The following is a 15919-nucleotide window of genomic DNA, read 5'->3' as shown; positions in this document are numbered from 1 at the left end:
TGTTGCCAAACTAATCATTATCGGAATTTTTTGCAATATGGACTTTACTGTGGAAAAGATGTGTAGTTCAAAGTGATTGCATCATCCCGACATGCAGCTGCCTGGAATTTTCTAAAAGTGTGTATGTGTGTATAATATTATATGTATACACACCTCTACAGTAAATCTCTCTGTATTTTATTCCATTAACTGCCTTGCATGATGTAAATGCTCAATAAATGTTGAATAAATGATGAACTCTTCAGCCTTCTAAGTCTGATTGGTGTTTCCCTGGTGCCTCTGGGCATGCGTCTGTATTTAGCATTTACTTCATTGTAGGGAACTGTGCAATTATAGACGCTCCTCCACGTTTGTGCATTGCATTTTCTCGATTAGTTATTCATCAGCTTCCCGGCTTGTTAGAGTTTCTGGTAAGCTCATCGGGAACGCAAGCAAAATAGAATGCTAAACTGATAAAGATGTTCACCTGGGTGTTTGGACAACCCAAGGCAGAAAATAAATCAGCTTCATCATCTTTTTGATATTCATGGCCATCAATAAAACTTACTGAAGGAAAGAAGGTTAACCTCCAATTTTTGACTCTTTGTTTGAAAATGCTTGGCATTGTTTTAAGTCCCCTAAACCAAAAAAGAGAGAATTACAGTCAACAGCCCAAGTTGGAAAAGTAAGAATTTGGTTTAATAATACATGGAAGCTGTTTAGAATTCTCATACTGAGTAAAAAAGCCAATTAACACCTGCCTCACTGACTAATCTGCTTATATTCCCAACACCTTTTCTGGGTGAGGTAGTGTGGTAGATGTAATTTACCAATCTAAATGCATGTGCACTAGGTTTACAGCTCAAGAAATGTTAGTGGTTTAAGGAAAACTTAATTGAAGATATAGTTGTTTATACTTATTTTAGTTGGTGATAGTGAAAACACGATGCCGTTTCTGCTTAGAACAAGGTATTAAAATTATGCCACTTGAGTCTCCAAGTGATAATAATAATAATTCATTGAGCTCCTGGTATGTACCACAGGCTGCACTAAATGCACACTTTCTCCTTTTATCTTCCAAGAGAGGTTGGCATTGTTTTGTCCATTTTGAAAATGAGGAAACTGAGGTTTAAGGACATGAAATAACTTAATTAGGAAGTGGATGCGCTCAATCCCTAAGCCCGATTTCAAAATTCTTTCATCACATCCCAATGATTGTCGTTCAGTGGTAGCTGAATATGGACAAGATAGCTAAACAAGTAAAAATTGTGGTAAAAGAAAGCATATGTTAAATTAAGCCTGTCCTGAAAAATCCACAGTCTGTGGAAATAACTTGTACGGAGAAAGTCAAAGAGAAGTTTTCCCCAAAGGAAAACCTTCCATGAATATTATATTAAGAAAAGAAAGGCACAGGACACTTTTTGAATCTACTTCCAACTGATGAGCCAGGAGCTAGTAAGCCGGCGGTGAAGTAAGACCCTAGAACAAAGAGGGTGGGGGGGAGTAAATGGCGCACGGCAGGGCAGAAGGCCAGTCCCTAATCCACGGTAATTTTTTGGATGATTTAATATTCCCTAAAACCAAAAGACCTGGCTGTGATCAGAGTCAGGGGGAAAAAAAAGATCATTGTAAAGGATGGTATTAAACTTTGTAATGCCTTTGGTTAGGTGACTGGGTTTATGTATAATCCACTCCTTCTCACTGTTTGCCCGGGGCAGAAATTGTCGGGAAATCGACTTCCTGTTATATCTTTCCTCAAGCAGTCTATGAACATTGAGGCTTTACTGTGTCTAAGGGTATCTGGGATACATAATCCCATTTCAGCTTCATTAAAATCCTTTCTTATTCCCATTTCATCCATGGCAAAACAAACTCAAAGCTCCCATCAGCGCCTCGTGGGTACTAACAGTGGTAGGCTGAATGTATGAATTCAGGAACTTTCCAGTTAAGGGTATAGGTCTCTGTGGAACTCAGACCTTCCAACTCTGTCCACAAAATCCCACCTCTGCTCTGTTCTGCAAGGAACTTTCTTCCCTTCTACTCTTTACGCCTCTTCACCTGCCCACTTCCACTAAGCCTCCAGTCTCAGTTCAAATTTTTCTTCCTAAAACCGGCGTTTTCTCATCCAAATTAGAACGGTCTCACCTATTAGTGTCGATTTCTAGAAGTTCTTTCCTTTTATAGCATAGTTCAAAGTTTATAATTATAGACTGAATTGTCTATGTATTTATCACTTTTCACACTGCAGGTTCCACAAGGGCAGACACCTTCACCACTATGTCCTTAGCACTTAGCCACGGTAACAGAACACAGAAGTCACAATAAATGAATTTGGAGAATGACTTTGGAGACCTGAATATAAACTAGAGTATTAAGGGACTTCCCTGGTAGCTCAGTGGATAAGACTCCACACTCCCCATACAGGGGGCCTGGGTTCGATCCCTGGTCAGGGAACTAGATCCCACATGCATGCCACAACTAAGAGTTCACATGCCTGCATGCCACAACTAAGGAGCCCACGAGCCGCAACTAAGATCCAGCACAACCAAATAAATAAATAAATATTTAAAATAAAATAAAATAGAGTATTAAAAGGCAACTACCGTTGGTGGAAATGTAAAATGGTGCAAACGTTGTGGAAAATAGTATGGCAGTTTCTTTAAAAAAATTAAACGTAGAATTACGGTAGGATCCAGCATTTCCACTTCTGGATATACATCTGAAAGAACTGAAAGCAGGGACATGAAGAGATACTTGTTCACCGAAATTCATAGCAGCATTATTCACAAGAGCTAAAAGGTGGACATAACCCAAGAGCCCATCAACAAACGAATGGATAAACAAAATGTGGTGTATACATACAATGGAATATTATCCAGCCTTAAAAATGAAAGAAATTCTGGGACTTCCCTGGTGATGCAGTGGTTAAGACTCCACGCCCCCCCAAGGCAGGGGGCCCGGGTTCGACCCCTGGTCAGGGAACTAGATCCCACAGACATGCTGCAACGAAGAATTCACATGCCTCAGGTAAGGAGTCAGCGAGCCACAGCTAAGACCTGGCGCAACCAAATAAATAAATATTTTTTTAAAAAATGAAAGAAACTCTGACTTGCTACAGCCTGGATGAACCTGGAAGACACCGTGCTAAGGGAAATAAGCCAGTCACAAGAAACACAAATGCTGTGTGATTCCGCTTCTATGAGGCACCCAGAGAAGCCAGATTCGTGGAGGTAGAAATTAGAGGGGTGATTGCCAGGGGCTGGGTGCAGGGGAAAACGGGGAGTTACTGTCCAATGGGGGGAGTTTCAGTTTTGCACAATGGAAGGAGCTCTGGAGATTTTGCACAATCATGTGAATGCTCTTCATACCACTGAAGAGTTCACTTAAAGATGGTTAAATGGCAAAATTTTATGTTATGCGTATTTTACCACAATTGGGGAAAAAAGGCAATTACAGACTGATGGTTGCCTAACTATATACATTTATTAAAAATCACTGAAATGTACACTTATAATGGGTGAATTTTATGAGATGTACAGTGTATCTAATGAAGTTGTTTTTGGTCAGGAGAGCCTTCATCAAAAAGTCTACAAATAATAAATGCTGGAGAGGGTGTGGAGAAAAGGGAACCCTCATACACTGTTGGTGAGAATGTAAATTGATACAGCCACTAGGGAGAACAGTATGGAGGTTCCTTAAAAAACTGAAAATAGAACTACCATACGACCCAGCAATCCCACTACTGGGCATATACCCTGAGAAAACCATAATTCAAAAAGAGTCATGTACCACAATGTTCATTGCAGCTCTATTTACAGTAGCCAGGACATGGAAGCAACCTAAGTGTCCATCAACAGATGAATGGATAAAGAAGATGTGGCACATCTATACAATGGAATATTACTCAGCCATAAAAAGAAACGAAATTGAGTTATTTGTAGTGAGGTGGATGGACCTAGGGTCTGTCATACAGAGTGAAGTAAGTCAGAAAGAGAAAAACAAATACTGTACGCTAACACATATATATGGAATCTAAAACCAAAAAAAATGGTCATGAAGAACCTGGGGCAAGATAGGAATAAAGAAACAGACCTACTAGAGAATGGACTTGAGGACACGGGGAGGGGGAAGGGATGAAGCTGGGACGAAGTGGGAGAGTGGCATGGACATATCTACACTACCAAATGTAAAACAGATAGCTAGTGGGAAGCAGCCGCATAGCACAAGAAGATCAGTTCGGTGCTCTGTGACCACCTAGAGGGGTAGGATAGTGAGGGTGGGAGGGAGGGAGACGCAAGAGGGAAGAGATATGGGGATATATGTATATGTATAACTGATTCACTTTGTTATAAAGCAGAAACTAACGCACCATTGTAAAGCAATTATACTCCAATAAAAATGTTAAAAAAAAAAAGGCAATTACGAGGAGTTCCCTGGTGGTCCAGTGGTTAGGACTTGCAGCTTTCACTACCAGGGCCCAGGTTCAATCCCTGGTCGGGAGCCTAATATCCCACAAGCCACGCGGCCAAAAAAAAAAAAAGGCAATTAGATACTTGGTTGTCCCTATAATTGAAAGGGCCATAATTACATGTGTGGTTTTTTTCTTATGTGGGATTCCTAGAATCTTAAGCTTGAAGAAACTGAAATGGCAAGGCTGGTGTCCGTAAATAATGTCCTGCCGCTGCAAAAGTATTGCTCTTGCCCCTTTGGGTCTCTAATTATTCATGCCAGGAAATGGTCAAGTGGACCGATGTGGTAACTGCTGCTGCTTTAATTTGGGAAATACACAGTTTGGATTCGGGAAGTATAAAGAGTGGCTTTTTTCTCAACATGGCCCAACCTCTTGGAGGCTATGGACTCATCGATTTGATATCTGCCTGCCTCAAAGAGAAGGCTTTATATGTCTGGAAACAGCTGCTCAAATCTAGAGATTTAGAAGTTGAGCTAAAATTGCTTCAGAAATCATGCTTGTAATTCACTGGGAGTGCTTTCTTATGGGGCCAAACGTCCACTTTTCTGAGTGTCCTGGCCCACAGCCCTTCTACTGGGATGATTTATAATTGCAAAGTCTGGCTAATTGCAATCATCACCACTTAACTGATGATACCGCCTCCTCGTGCTTTTTTTTTTGCGGTACGCGGGCCTCTCACTGTTGTGGCCCCTCCCGTTGCAGAGCACAGGCTCCGGACGCGCAGGCTCAGCGGCCATGGCTCACGGACCCAGCCGCTCCGCGGCATGTGGGATCTTCCCAGACCGGGGCACGAACCCGCGTCCCCTACATCGGCAGGCGGACTCTCAACCACTGCGCCACCAGAGAAGGCCCCGCCTCCTCGTTTTGATATCTCTCTGCTTGTTGCCATTTTATCACTCCCAAATTGGTACTGAACAATTTCTAGCTCCAATTAGTCTTGCCGGTTAATATACCCCCTGATACGTTGAAGTCCACAACTGTGTACTCAAAAAGAGAAAAAAAACTATTCCAGCAAGTTCATTGAAACAGGAATGAATTTCCAGAAATGAGAATTTCTCCTGCAGTTTCTTCAGTTGAAGAGGAGATGGACCAGGAATAAAAGAGTTGACACGACTGGGTTTTTTTGTCCCTCAGTCCCTTGCCGGGCTCACTGTGGACCATGCATGCGGGTCGTTAGGTCAGTCTGGAGCACTCACATGCTGCAGAGGTTGACTCTCTGAGTCCATGGCAGTGGTTCTCAGTGGGGGGCAATTTGACCTCCTCCCCCAGCTGGGGACATTTGGCAACACAAGAGTGCTAGTTATATACGAGGTAGAGGCCAGGATCATGCTAATACCCTACAACAGCCCAGGGCAGCCCCGGACAACAAAGAAGTATCTGACCCAAAATGTCAGTAGCGCCGAAGTTGAGAAACAAGGTCTATAGGTAACATGATTTCAAGGCCATATTAGCAACTACCGAATCCTTTTTTTTTTCCCCAATAGTAAAACACTTTCTAATAAAACTAGGTACTAAATCACAATCAAATCCTCTTATCTGGACTCCCCTGGTGGCACAGTTGTTAAGAATCCACCTGCCAGGGCTGCCCTGGTGGTGCAGGGGTTAAGAATCCGCCTGCCAATACAGGGGACACGGGTTCGAGCCCTGGTCCGGGGAGATCCCACATGTCCGGAGCAACTAAACCCGTGTGCCACAACTACTGAGCCTGAACTCTAGAGCCTGTGAGCCACAACTGCGGAAGCCTGCTTGCCTACAGCCTGTGCTCCACAACAAGAGAAGCCACCACAATGAGAAGCCCACTCACCACAGTGAAGATCCAATGCAGCCAAAAATAAATAAATTAAAAAAAAGAATCCGCCTGCCAGTGCAGGGGACACGGGTTCGATCCCTGGTCTGGGAAGATCCTACATGCCACGGAGCAACTAAGCCCGTGCGTCACAACTACTGAGCCTGCGAGCCACAACTACTGAGCCCGTGCGCCTAGAGCCTGTGCTCCACAACAAGAGAAGCCACTGCAATGAGAAGCCCACGCACCGCAAGGAAAGTAGCCCCCGCCCGCAGAAACTAGAGAAAGCATGTGCGCAGCAACAAAGACTCAACGCAGCCAAAAATAAATAAATAAATAAAAATTTTAAAAGTCCTCTTATTTTCTATGGAGAACCAACTAGCAGTTACCAGTGGGGAAAGGGAAGCGGGTACGGGCAATAAAGGGGTAGGCATTAAGAGGTACAAATTATTATGTATAAAATAAGCTACAAGGATTGTAAATCAGCTATACTCCAATAAAATTTTTTTTACAAAGCTACAAGGACATACTGTACAACACAGGGAATATAGTCAATATTTTATAATAGCTATAAATGGAGTATAACATTTAAAAATTGTGAATCCCTACATTGTACACCTGTAACTTGTATAATAATATTGTACATCAGCTATACTTCAATGAAAAAAAAATCCCCTTGGCTTCTCCAGGGGAACCTTCCTAACCTCCCCCGACTAAATCAAAGCCCTGCATACTGGCCTTTCCTCTCAAAGATTATACAATCTTATATTCACTCGTTGGGATGATTTGAGTAATTTTTCTGCTTCTTCTGCAGATGAGAGAAAGATAACATTTGAGTGAATTTTCTTCTGATCTCTCTTCCACGAATATCATAACTTTTACAGAGTTGAGATCCATTTGAAAATACATCTTGGCATTCTGTTTCTTTCACTTCAACAGGATATCATCAGCCTTTTCTACCTCACTAAGAACAAATCTTTGTTAATGTGTTTTATCATGTAATTTTTTTCGCTCGTGGATGAACCTTTAATCTAGTTAACCAATCCCTGTTATATATTTGAGTTGTCTTTATTGTAGAGAATAAAGTCCATGAACTTTCTGTTCACACAGCTCTGTCCAAATTTTGGATTTCTTTTCTTAAGACCTCGTGTTCTGAGTCTTTCTGCAATGAATGTTGGTGTTTCACAAATTCACAACCCTTCAAGAGCTTTTGAAAATACTCTCTTATTCCTTTGTGGGTTCTTGTGCAAGACATGAGCCTGGGTAACGTGAGTGATCAAGCTAAAAGGGTAAAACCATAAACATGCTTATCGGGACATTCACATATTTCGTAACTGGACCGGAGAAATGTATAGATTTTCAAAAACAAGTTGAAGGTTCAATTGATTGAACAATTTTTCTGCTAAAAACGCTTTCCACTGCATTCCCTTTTGTAGCAGTTGTGATTCATTCTTTAAACATTTCTGCACTGGCCCCTGCAACCTTTACTAAAAGTTTTCTCTTGCTTTTTCTTCTTTCTTTTTTTGATTACCTACCAGACACACATCCTGCCTCCCCCTTCCAAAAAACACCTATTCTGAACTTGTCTTTAAAAAAATATCACCGAGGAGGCACTTCTGTCCATTTGCCACGAGCATTCTTTATTATAACAAACCTTTAAGAGCTAAAAGCCCAGCACACAGGAAAGTTTACTGGCATAAATATCTATCTGTCATTGCAATATAAATTATAATTGAAAATAAACTTTTCAGAGAACTCTGCCCAACACACAAAAAGTGAGCCAGTGAGAGCGAGGCAATTAAGAATGTTAATTGTCACAGAAAGAAAAGCAAAGGACAGTCATTGTTAAGATAACTGGTCTATAAACACCTAAGTGGATTTTGCGAAGGGGAAAAAAGAAAGGACCATCTTTTGGCCATGAAAGGGAATATAAAATGTCCCTTTCTTGGTTTTAATGTGTGGAGAGATTTTGACTTCTTTTCTCAGCTCCGACTCCCAAATAAACAAATGACTTGGCTCTGGTCTGGTTACAGAGACTGAGATGGGGCACCTAAATGGAGGGAAAGGGGGAAAAGCAAAGAGAGCAGACAAGAGCAGAAATAAGCAAAGGCTGAAGAAGAAAAATAGGAGGGAGAGGGAAGGGAAGGGGTGATAAGTGTAGGGGAAGAAATACAGACACCAGAAGAGAAGGAATAAAACTCCTGAGAAACAGAACGAGAGTTAAGCCCAGGGAAGAACAAGAACGTTTTCATCTATTTTCCACCCTTAGGGTGATCTGAAAGTTGTTGTTTTGTTTGTTCTTGTTGTGTTTGGGGGGCTTTGGGGGTTTTTTTGTTTGTGTGCTTTTGTTTTTTTCCGGCTCTGCTGTGCAGGATCTTAGTTCCCCGACCAGGGATCGAACCCAGGCCTCCAGCAGTGAAAGAGTCCTAACCACTGGACCACCGGGGAATTCCCTGAAAGTTCATTTCTTAAATTGGGCCGCGTGGACAAGCCAGGGTGTGGGTCCTGCCTTCGTAATTTCCCTCCAGCCTGTCTCAGTCTCTCCAGACCTTGTTTCCTTCCCCAGTAAATGGGGAGACTAATCTCTATTTGTGGCATTGCCCCAAAAATTAGAAATGATTGTCGTAAAGCCTCTGGCTTAAACTGGTGTTCAGGAAACATGTATCATCATCATACACATTTTTTCAGGCTACAGCAGGAATATTTATCTAAGGTTTCTATCTCATAATATTAAGTAGACCTGCAACATACATGATAGTTTTGGGTCCAGAGTTATTTTATTTACTTGGCCATTCATTCATTCACCAAAGAATTATTTTGTCCACTAGGTACCAGGCCTTGGGCTGGGTGCTGAGGATTTTAGGATGAAAAAACTCAAGTGGTCACAGTCTAAAATGGGCAAAAGGGAATTCCCTGGCTGTCTACTGGTTGCGACTCTGTGCTTTCACTGCCGAGGGCCCGGGTTCAGTTAGTGTTGGGGGAACTAACATCCCATAAGCCAAGAGGTGTGGCCAAAAAAAAAAAAAAAGGCCAAAAAAAGCTAATGTCAACACTACTGGGTCATGCAAAAATGGTGGTCTAGGGTACATGCACTCTGCCTAGAGTGGGGCTGGGATGGGATGAAATCGTGAAAGGCATAAGTCGCCTTGCAAACTAGTCACTCCATGACAGAAGTGGCCCTGGTCACCTCACTCACCATTTCGTAAACAAATACCTTTAATATGTGTCAGCTAGAAGTGAATGCTATGAAGACAGTGAAAGCAACAGAGAACGTCAGAGGATGCGTTTTTTGTGGAGTAATGAGGAAAGACCTCGCTGATAAGAAGACATGTGAGCGGAGACATGAAGGAAATGAGAGACACGCTGATATCTGTGGGAAGGGCATTCCAGGCAGAGGTAACAGACAGTACAAAGGCCCTGAGGCAGGAATGTGTTTGACATGTTTGGAGAACTTTAAAAAGGCCACTGGGGCTGGAGTGGAGTGAGTGAGAGGTAATGGGGGGCAAGCACATGTATGGCCTTAGAGATCGTGACTCTAATTTTTTTTTTTTTTCAATTAAAAAAAAATTGTGGGGCTTCTCTGGTGGCGCAGTGGTTGGGAGTCCACCTGCCGATGCAGGGGACACAGGTTCCTGCCCCGGTCTGGGAGGATCCCACGTGCCGCGGAGTGGCTGGGCCCGTGAGCCATGGCCGCTGAGCCTGCGCGTCCGGAGCCTGTGCTCCGCAACGGGAGAGGCCACAGCAGTGAGGGGCGCGCGTACCGCAAAAAAAAAAAAAAAAATTGTGGTAAAATACATATAACATAAAATTTAGCATCTTAATAATTTAAAATTATACAGGTCAGCAGTATTAAATGCATCCACATTATTGTGCAAACACCACTACCATCCATCCCCATCACTCTTTTCATCTTGCAAAACCGAAACTCCGTACCCATTAAACAGTAGCTCCCCACTTCTCTCTCACCCCAGGCCCTGGCAACCAGCACTCTACTTTCTGTCTGTGAATCTGACTACTCTGAGTACTTCATACAAGAGGAATCATACAAGGACTTCCCTGGTGGCGCAGTGGTTAAGAATCCGCTTGCCAATGAAGGGAACTCAGGCTCGATCCCTGGTCTGTGAAGCTCCCACATGCTGTGGAACAACTAAGCCCGTGCGCCACAACTACTGAGCCTGTGTGCCACAACTACTGAAGCCCAAGTGCCTAGAGCCCGTGCTCCACAAGGAAGAGTAGGCCCTGATTGCCGCAAGTAGAGAAAACCTGCACGCAGCAACGAAGACCCAACGCAGCCAAAAGTAAATAAGTAAATAAATAAAAAGAGGAATCATACAGTATTTGTCTTTTTGTGACTGCCTTATTTCAATTAACATAATGTCCTCAGGTTCATCCATGGTGTGGCAAGTATCAGAATTTCTTTCATTTTTAAGGGAATAATATTCCTTCGTATGTATATACCACATTTGGCTTATAGCTTCATCCATCAGTAGACACTTGGGTTGCTTCCACCTTTTAGCCATTGTGAATAATGTTGCTATGAATATGAGTATAGAAATATCTCTTCAAGACCTGGCTTTTAATTCTTTGGGGTATATATATACCCAGAAGTGGAATTGCTGGATCATATGATAATTCCATTTTTATTTTTTTTTAATTTTTATTTTATATTGAAGTATAGTTGAGTTACAATGTTGTTTTTGTTTCAGGTGTACAGCAAAGTGATTTAGTTATACATATTTATTCTTTTTCAGATCCTTTTCCCATATAGACCATTACTGAGTATTCAGTAGAATTCCCTGTGCTATACAGTAAGTCCTTGTTGATTATCTATTTTATATATAGTAGTGTGTATAATTCTATTTTTAATTGTTTAAGAAACTGCCATACTATTTTCCTTTTTTTTTTTAAATTAATTTGTTTATTTTTGGCTGTGTTGGGTCTTGTTTGCTGCGTGAGGGCTTTCTCTAGTTGCCGCGAGCAGGGGCTACTCCTTGTTGCAGTGCACAGGCTTCTCGTTGCGGTGGCTTCTCTAGTTGCGAAGTACAGGCTCTAGGTGCACGGGCTTCAGTAGTTGTGGCACGTGGGCTCAGGAGTTGTGGCTCACGGGCTCTAGAGCACAGGCTCAGTAATTGTGGCGCACGGGCTTAGTTGCTCTATGGCATGTGGGATCTTCCTGGACCAGGGCTCGAACCCATGTCCCCTGCATTGGTAGGCGGATTCTTAACCACTGCGCCACCAGGGAAGTCCTGCCATACTATTTTCAACAACAGATGCACCATTTTATATTCCCACTGGCAGTATACAATGGTTCCAATTTCTCTGCGTCCTCACGAGCACTTGTTATTTTCTGGGTTTTGATACTAACCGTTTAATGGGGGTGAGGTAGTTTCTCATTGTGGTTTTGATTTGCATTTCCCTAATGATTAGCGTGTTGAGTATATTTTTCTAGGTTTGTGTATATTATATATATCTATCCCAAATAAAAGCTGCTATTACCTCTTTTTTTCTTCCCACCATTTATTTTTTTATTTTCTTTTTTTTCCCCCTTCCATTTATTTTAAATGTCATATCACAGTGGCACCTTCCCAAATAGATACCCAAATAACTGCTAGGACATTTCAAAGTTGTAAAGAATAACTCAAAAAGGGTAATGAGTAGAATGCTTAAGAAAGTCTTAATTGTCCTGCACGAAAAACACGTAAGAGTTGAAATTTTTAGATAGGCTTCATCTTAATATGACTGCTAAGACAATCACAGTAAAATAGCCCTCCCTTTTTAAAAAGAACATTGCTTTTTGTCTAGTGAGATGAAGAGTCGTTGGAAGGTTTCGAGCAGGGGAATGATGTGACTTTCCTTAGGTTTTAGAAGGAGAACTCTGAATGCTGTGATGGACTGCAGCTCGAGGGGAAAGGGCAGTGGAGACTCTATAGCAATAGTCCAGGAGGGCAAAGATGAAGGGTTGGCTCAAGGTGGGAGAAATGTTTGGACGGGAATATACTGTGATTGTGTGGCTGATAGGACTTGCTGACAGACTGGATGTGGGTGGGAGAAAGAGAGGTCAAGGATGATTCTTAGGTTTTTAACCTGAGCACCTGGAAGAAAACAAGTGCCGTGTCCAGAAATAGGGAAGGCTGGGGGAAGTCAATATGGCTATGGAGGCTTCATTACTCACTTGGGACTTGTTATGTTGGAGACACCAATTGTAGATTCAAATGGAAACGTTAAAGCAGGAGTTGGATAGACCAGTCTAGAGTTCAGGGGTGAGACCCAGGAGCCTGGAGACATCTGCATGGGTAAGATGGGATTTGAAGCCTTGGGACTGGTTGGGATCAACTAGGGAGTGAGGGGAGATAAGGAAGAAACAAGGGCAGAGATGAGGGCTGGGGAACATTGGGGTTTAAAGGCGGGGAGGTGAGGAGGAACCTACAAAGAGGACTGAGAAGGGCAGTCATCTCCGAATCAGAAGCAAGACAGAGCCATCCAGGAAGCCAAGAGAGGAAAGTCTTCATGGTGGAGGGTGTGACCCACGGTCTGAACACCGTGCTGCTGTTTCAAGGCAGGTGGACCTGACTGGTGGTTAGCTTGGGCAACGCAGAGATGGCTAGTCATCAGGAGAGACTCCAGTGGGGCCGTAGGGGCAAAAGCTGATGGGAAAGGGTTGAAAAGGAATCTGCGGAGCACAGGCTCCGGACGCGCAGGCTCAGCGGCCATGGCTCACGGGCCCAGCCGCTCCGCGGCATGTGGGATCCTCCTGGACCGGGGCACGAACCCGTGTCCCCTGCATCGGCAGGCGGACTCTCAACCATTGCGCCACCAGGGAAGCCCGGACCAACCCTTTTGAAGATGTTTCATGGTAAACAGGCGGAGGGAAGGGTGGAGTGGGGCAGGAAGGAGGGCTTCAGGGGGAATATGAGTTTAAGGGAGGTATCATAGCAGGTGTTGGGAGGACGGGAGCAAGGATTCAAGCGAAGAGGAGTTCTTGATAATGCAGGAGAGAAAAGGAACAATTACCGAGCAGTGATCTAAAGGAGGTGGGGAGGGATGTGGTGTTGGCCTATGATATGGTCCCATACAGTCCACCCATAACAGCATAGAGGGAGAACATTTGGGCCCACACCAAGATAAGTGGGCTGATTTAGCTTGGGGGTGTGTGGAAGTCCTCCACCAACAAAAGTACAGAAGGGGAGAGAGCACTGAGTGTCAGAGGAGAGAAAGGAGGGGTAGAATAGCCCTCCAGGAGAGATGGAGAATGAATGGGAGAGAGAAGTGCGGGGGGGCGGCCCGGCCCCCGCTGCGGGTCATGCATGTAAGAGAAGCCAGTTCTCATGGTTGTGAGTTTTCCCCCAACCTTCTTCAGCTGTTTCCGTGCAGGTGCAGAATGGGCTAAGGGTTGCATTTCACCCAGAATGGGGTTTTAGCCCAGAAAGTCCACCAAGAAGGAAAAGAGCGGTGGCATCCTGGGTGAACATGAAGGAGGGTATCATGATGGACTGTAGAGCCCAAGCCTGATAGGATGGGACAGGGGCGTAGAAGAGTGAAACAGTGACAGTCAGTAAATGTGGAGGTTACAGGAAGGTCAAGGAACTGGTGGACTTGGGGTCCCCAAGGGACTGAGCTAGAAAGGTACTGGGTCAGAGAGAGAGATGCTTGACATTGAGCTGGTGGGGGTGATGCTGCTATTGGAATCGAGGAGAGTCTGAGCCCGGGAGTGCGCCCTGCGGCGGGGTGTGGACAAGATCCCTCATGGGGGGGGGGGGGGTCGAGGAAAGGAGCAGCTAGGAATCAGAAGGGTTATCTTCGGGCTTCCCTGGTGGCGCAGTGGTTGAGAGTCCGCCTGCCGATGCAGGGGACGCGGGTTCGTGCCCCGGTCCGGGAAGATCCCACATGCCGCGGAGCGGCTGGGCCCGTGAGGCATGGCCGCTGAGCCTGCGCGCCCGGAGCCTGTGCTCCGCACCGGGAGAGGCCACAGCAGTGAGAGGCCCGTGTACCGCAAAAAAAAAAAAAAAAAAAAAAAAAAAAGGGGGGTTTTCTTCACAGAGATGGAAAATGTCAAGAATTATTACAGGTGAGCGAGATACTGAGTCTGGTAACAAAACCTTCAAAAGCTGAGCAGCAGGATCTCCAGGTCTGCAGAGGACGCAGTGAGAACAGGGCTGAGGACAGGAAAACCTGAATTCTGGGTCTCCAAGGGCTGAATGGTTTGAGGAGAAGAGAAGCAAAGAGCTCAGGTAGCCCAAGTCCAGGCTGGTAGACTTGGGTGTCATAGGGAAGAAGCCACCCCTTGAGAGAGCCGGAGGGGAAGCTGTGTCCCCAGGGGAAAACCCAGGGTCAGTTGGTGCAAAATGATGCGGGGACATTCAGAGAAAGGGGTGAGGATAAAGGAGACTTTGCCACGAGGGACCAGAAGGCCCTGGAGGAATATTGGGGGCATTGAGGAGGGGGCTGGAGATCGGGTCGAATAAGTACCTGGGTTTATGGAATTGGTTATTCAAGACCAGGCACTGTTTTAACCACTTTGCATGTATTTAATCACGTACCTATGGGGTAATTACGATTACTGTCAGACTAATTTTCCAGGGGAGCAGATTGAGGTACAGAAAGGTAAATGACTCAACCAAGGTCTCACAGGGTTAGGGCCAACTTTCAGAACTAAGCAACTTCCTCAGGACCAACTTCCTTGTGGTCAGCAAACCACAGCCCAAAGGCCAAATCCAGCCTGACAATGGTTTTGTATGACCTGCAAGCTAACAACGGGCTTTACAGAGGGAACCTTCACCATCTCGTCGTGGATAAGAAACATTTACTTTGAACTCCAATCAAGCAACGTTATTCTCCAAAAGAATTCCATTCTTCTCACTCACAAACCTATACTGAAAAAAAAATTATAATCAAGTATTGTTATATTTGGAAGTTCATCAATTAAAATTTTGTTTTCTCCCTTGTGTAAGTATCTACATAATATCCTTAGTTTTGCCTCTTGGTCCGCAAAACCTAAAATGTTTCTATCTGGTCCTTTACAGAAAATGTTTGCCAAACTCTGCATTCTATTCCAATCTCTCCCAGGAGAGGAAATGCTCAATAAATGTCAAGTCGTTATTGCTGATGCTGTTATTTTCATCATCTTTGGCACCTAATTCATAGGACTGAAAACAACCTGGTTGTAAGTTATCTTGTGGGTGGTGTCACCCAAAAGGTATTAAAAAATAAATGTTAGCTATTGAACGAATGGGCCAATGAATGAATGAGTGGGTAGGAGGAGGGAACGAGGCAAGAAGTCGGGGTGGGAACTGATAGCATCTTTCACCAACACAGAGCATATCAAGACGGGGAGGGTCAGAAGTGGTGCGTTCAGTTTCAGAAACTTTATTGGAGGTGATAGTCCATTAGGTCAGCATAAACCCAGGGAGTGCTAATTGAATCTAAGCAAATCCACCATTGTCCTCGGTATCTGACCCCTGAGAGAAAATTCCATAGCTATGCAGAAAGCCCTGTATACCTCTGGGATATTTTTATAGGGAGTATAAAAGAAGTGGGTGTGGATGGGCAGATGGGGAGAAGATTCTGGAAGGCTGGACCTTTGAGAAGAGTTTATCAGGAAAGACCAGTATTTATCGGGTTCCAACTAAATTAAACACAATGTGCTGGGGCCCTTATGTAATTATCCTCACAATTCTGAGAAAGAG

Source organism: Neophocaena asiaeorientalis, unplaced genomic scaffold, assembly GCF_003031525.2.
Source record: "Neophocaena asiaeorientalis asiaeorientalis breed wild unplaced genomic scaffold, Neophocaena_asiaeorientalis_V1.1 scaffold606, whole genome shotgun sequence".
Lineage (NCBI taxonomy): Eukaryota > Metazoa > Chordata > Mammalia > Artiodactyla > Phocoenidae > Neophocaena > Neophocaena asiaeorientalis.
The sequence above is the reverse complement of the archived record's forward strand: the minus strand, read 5'-3'. Positions refer to the sequence as shown.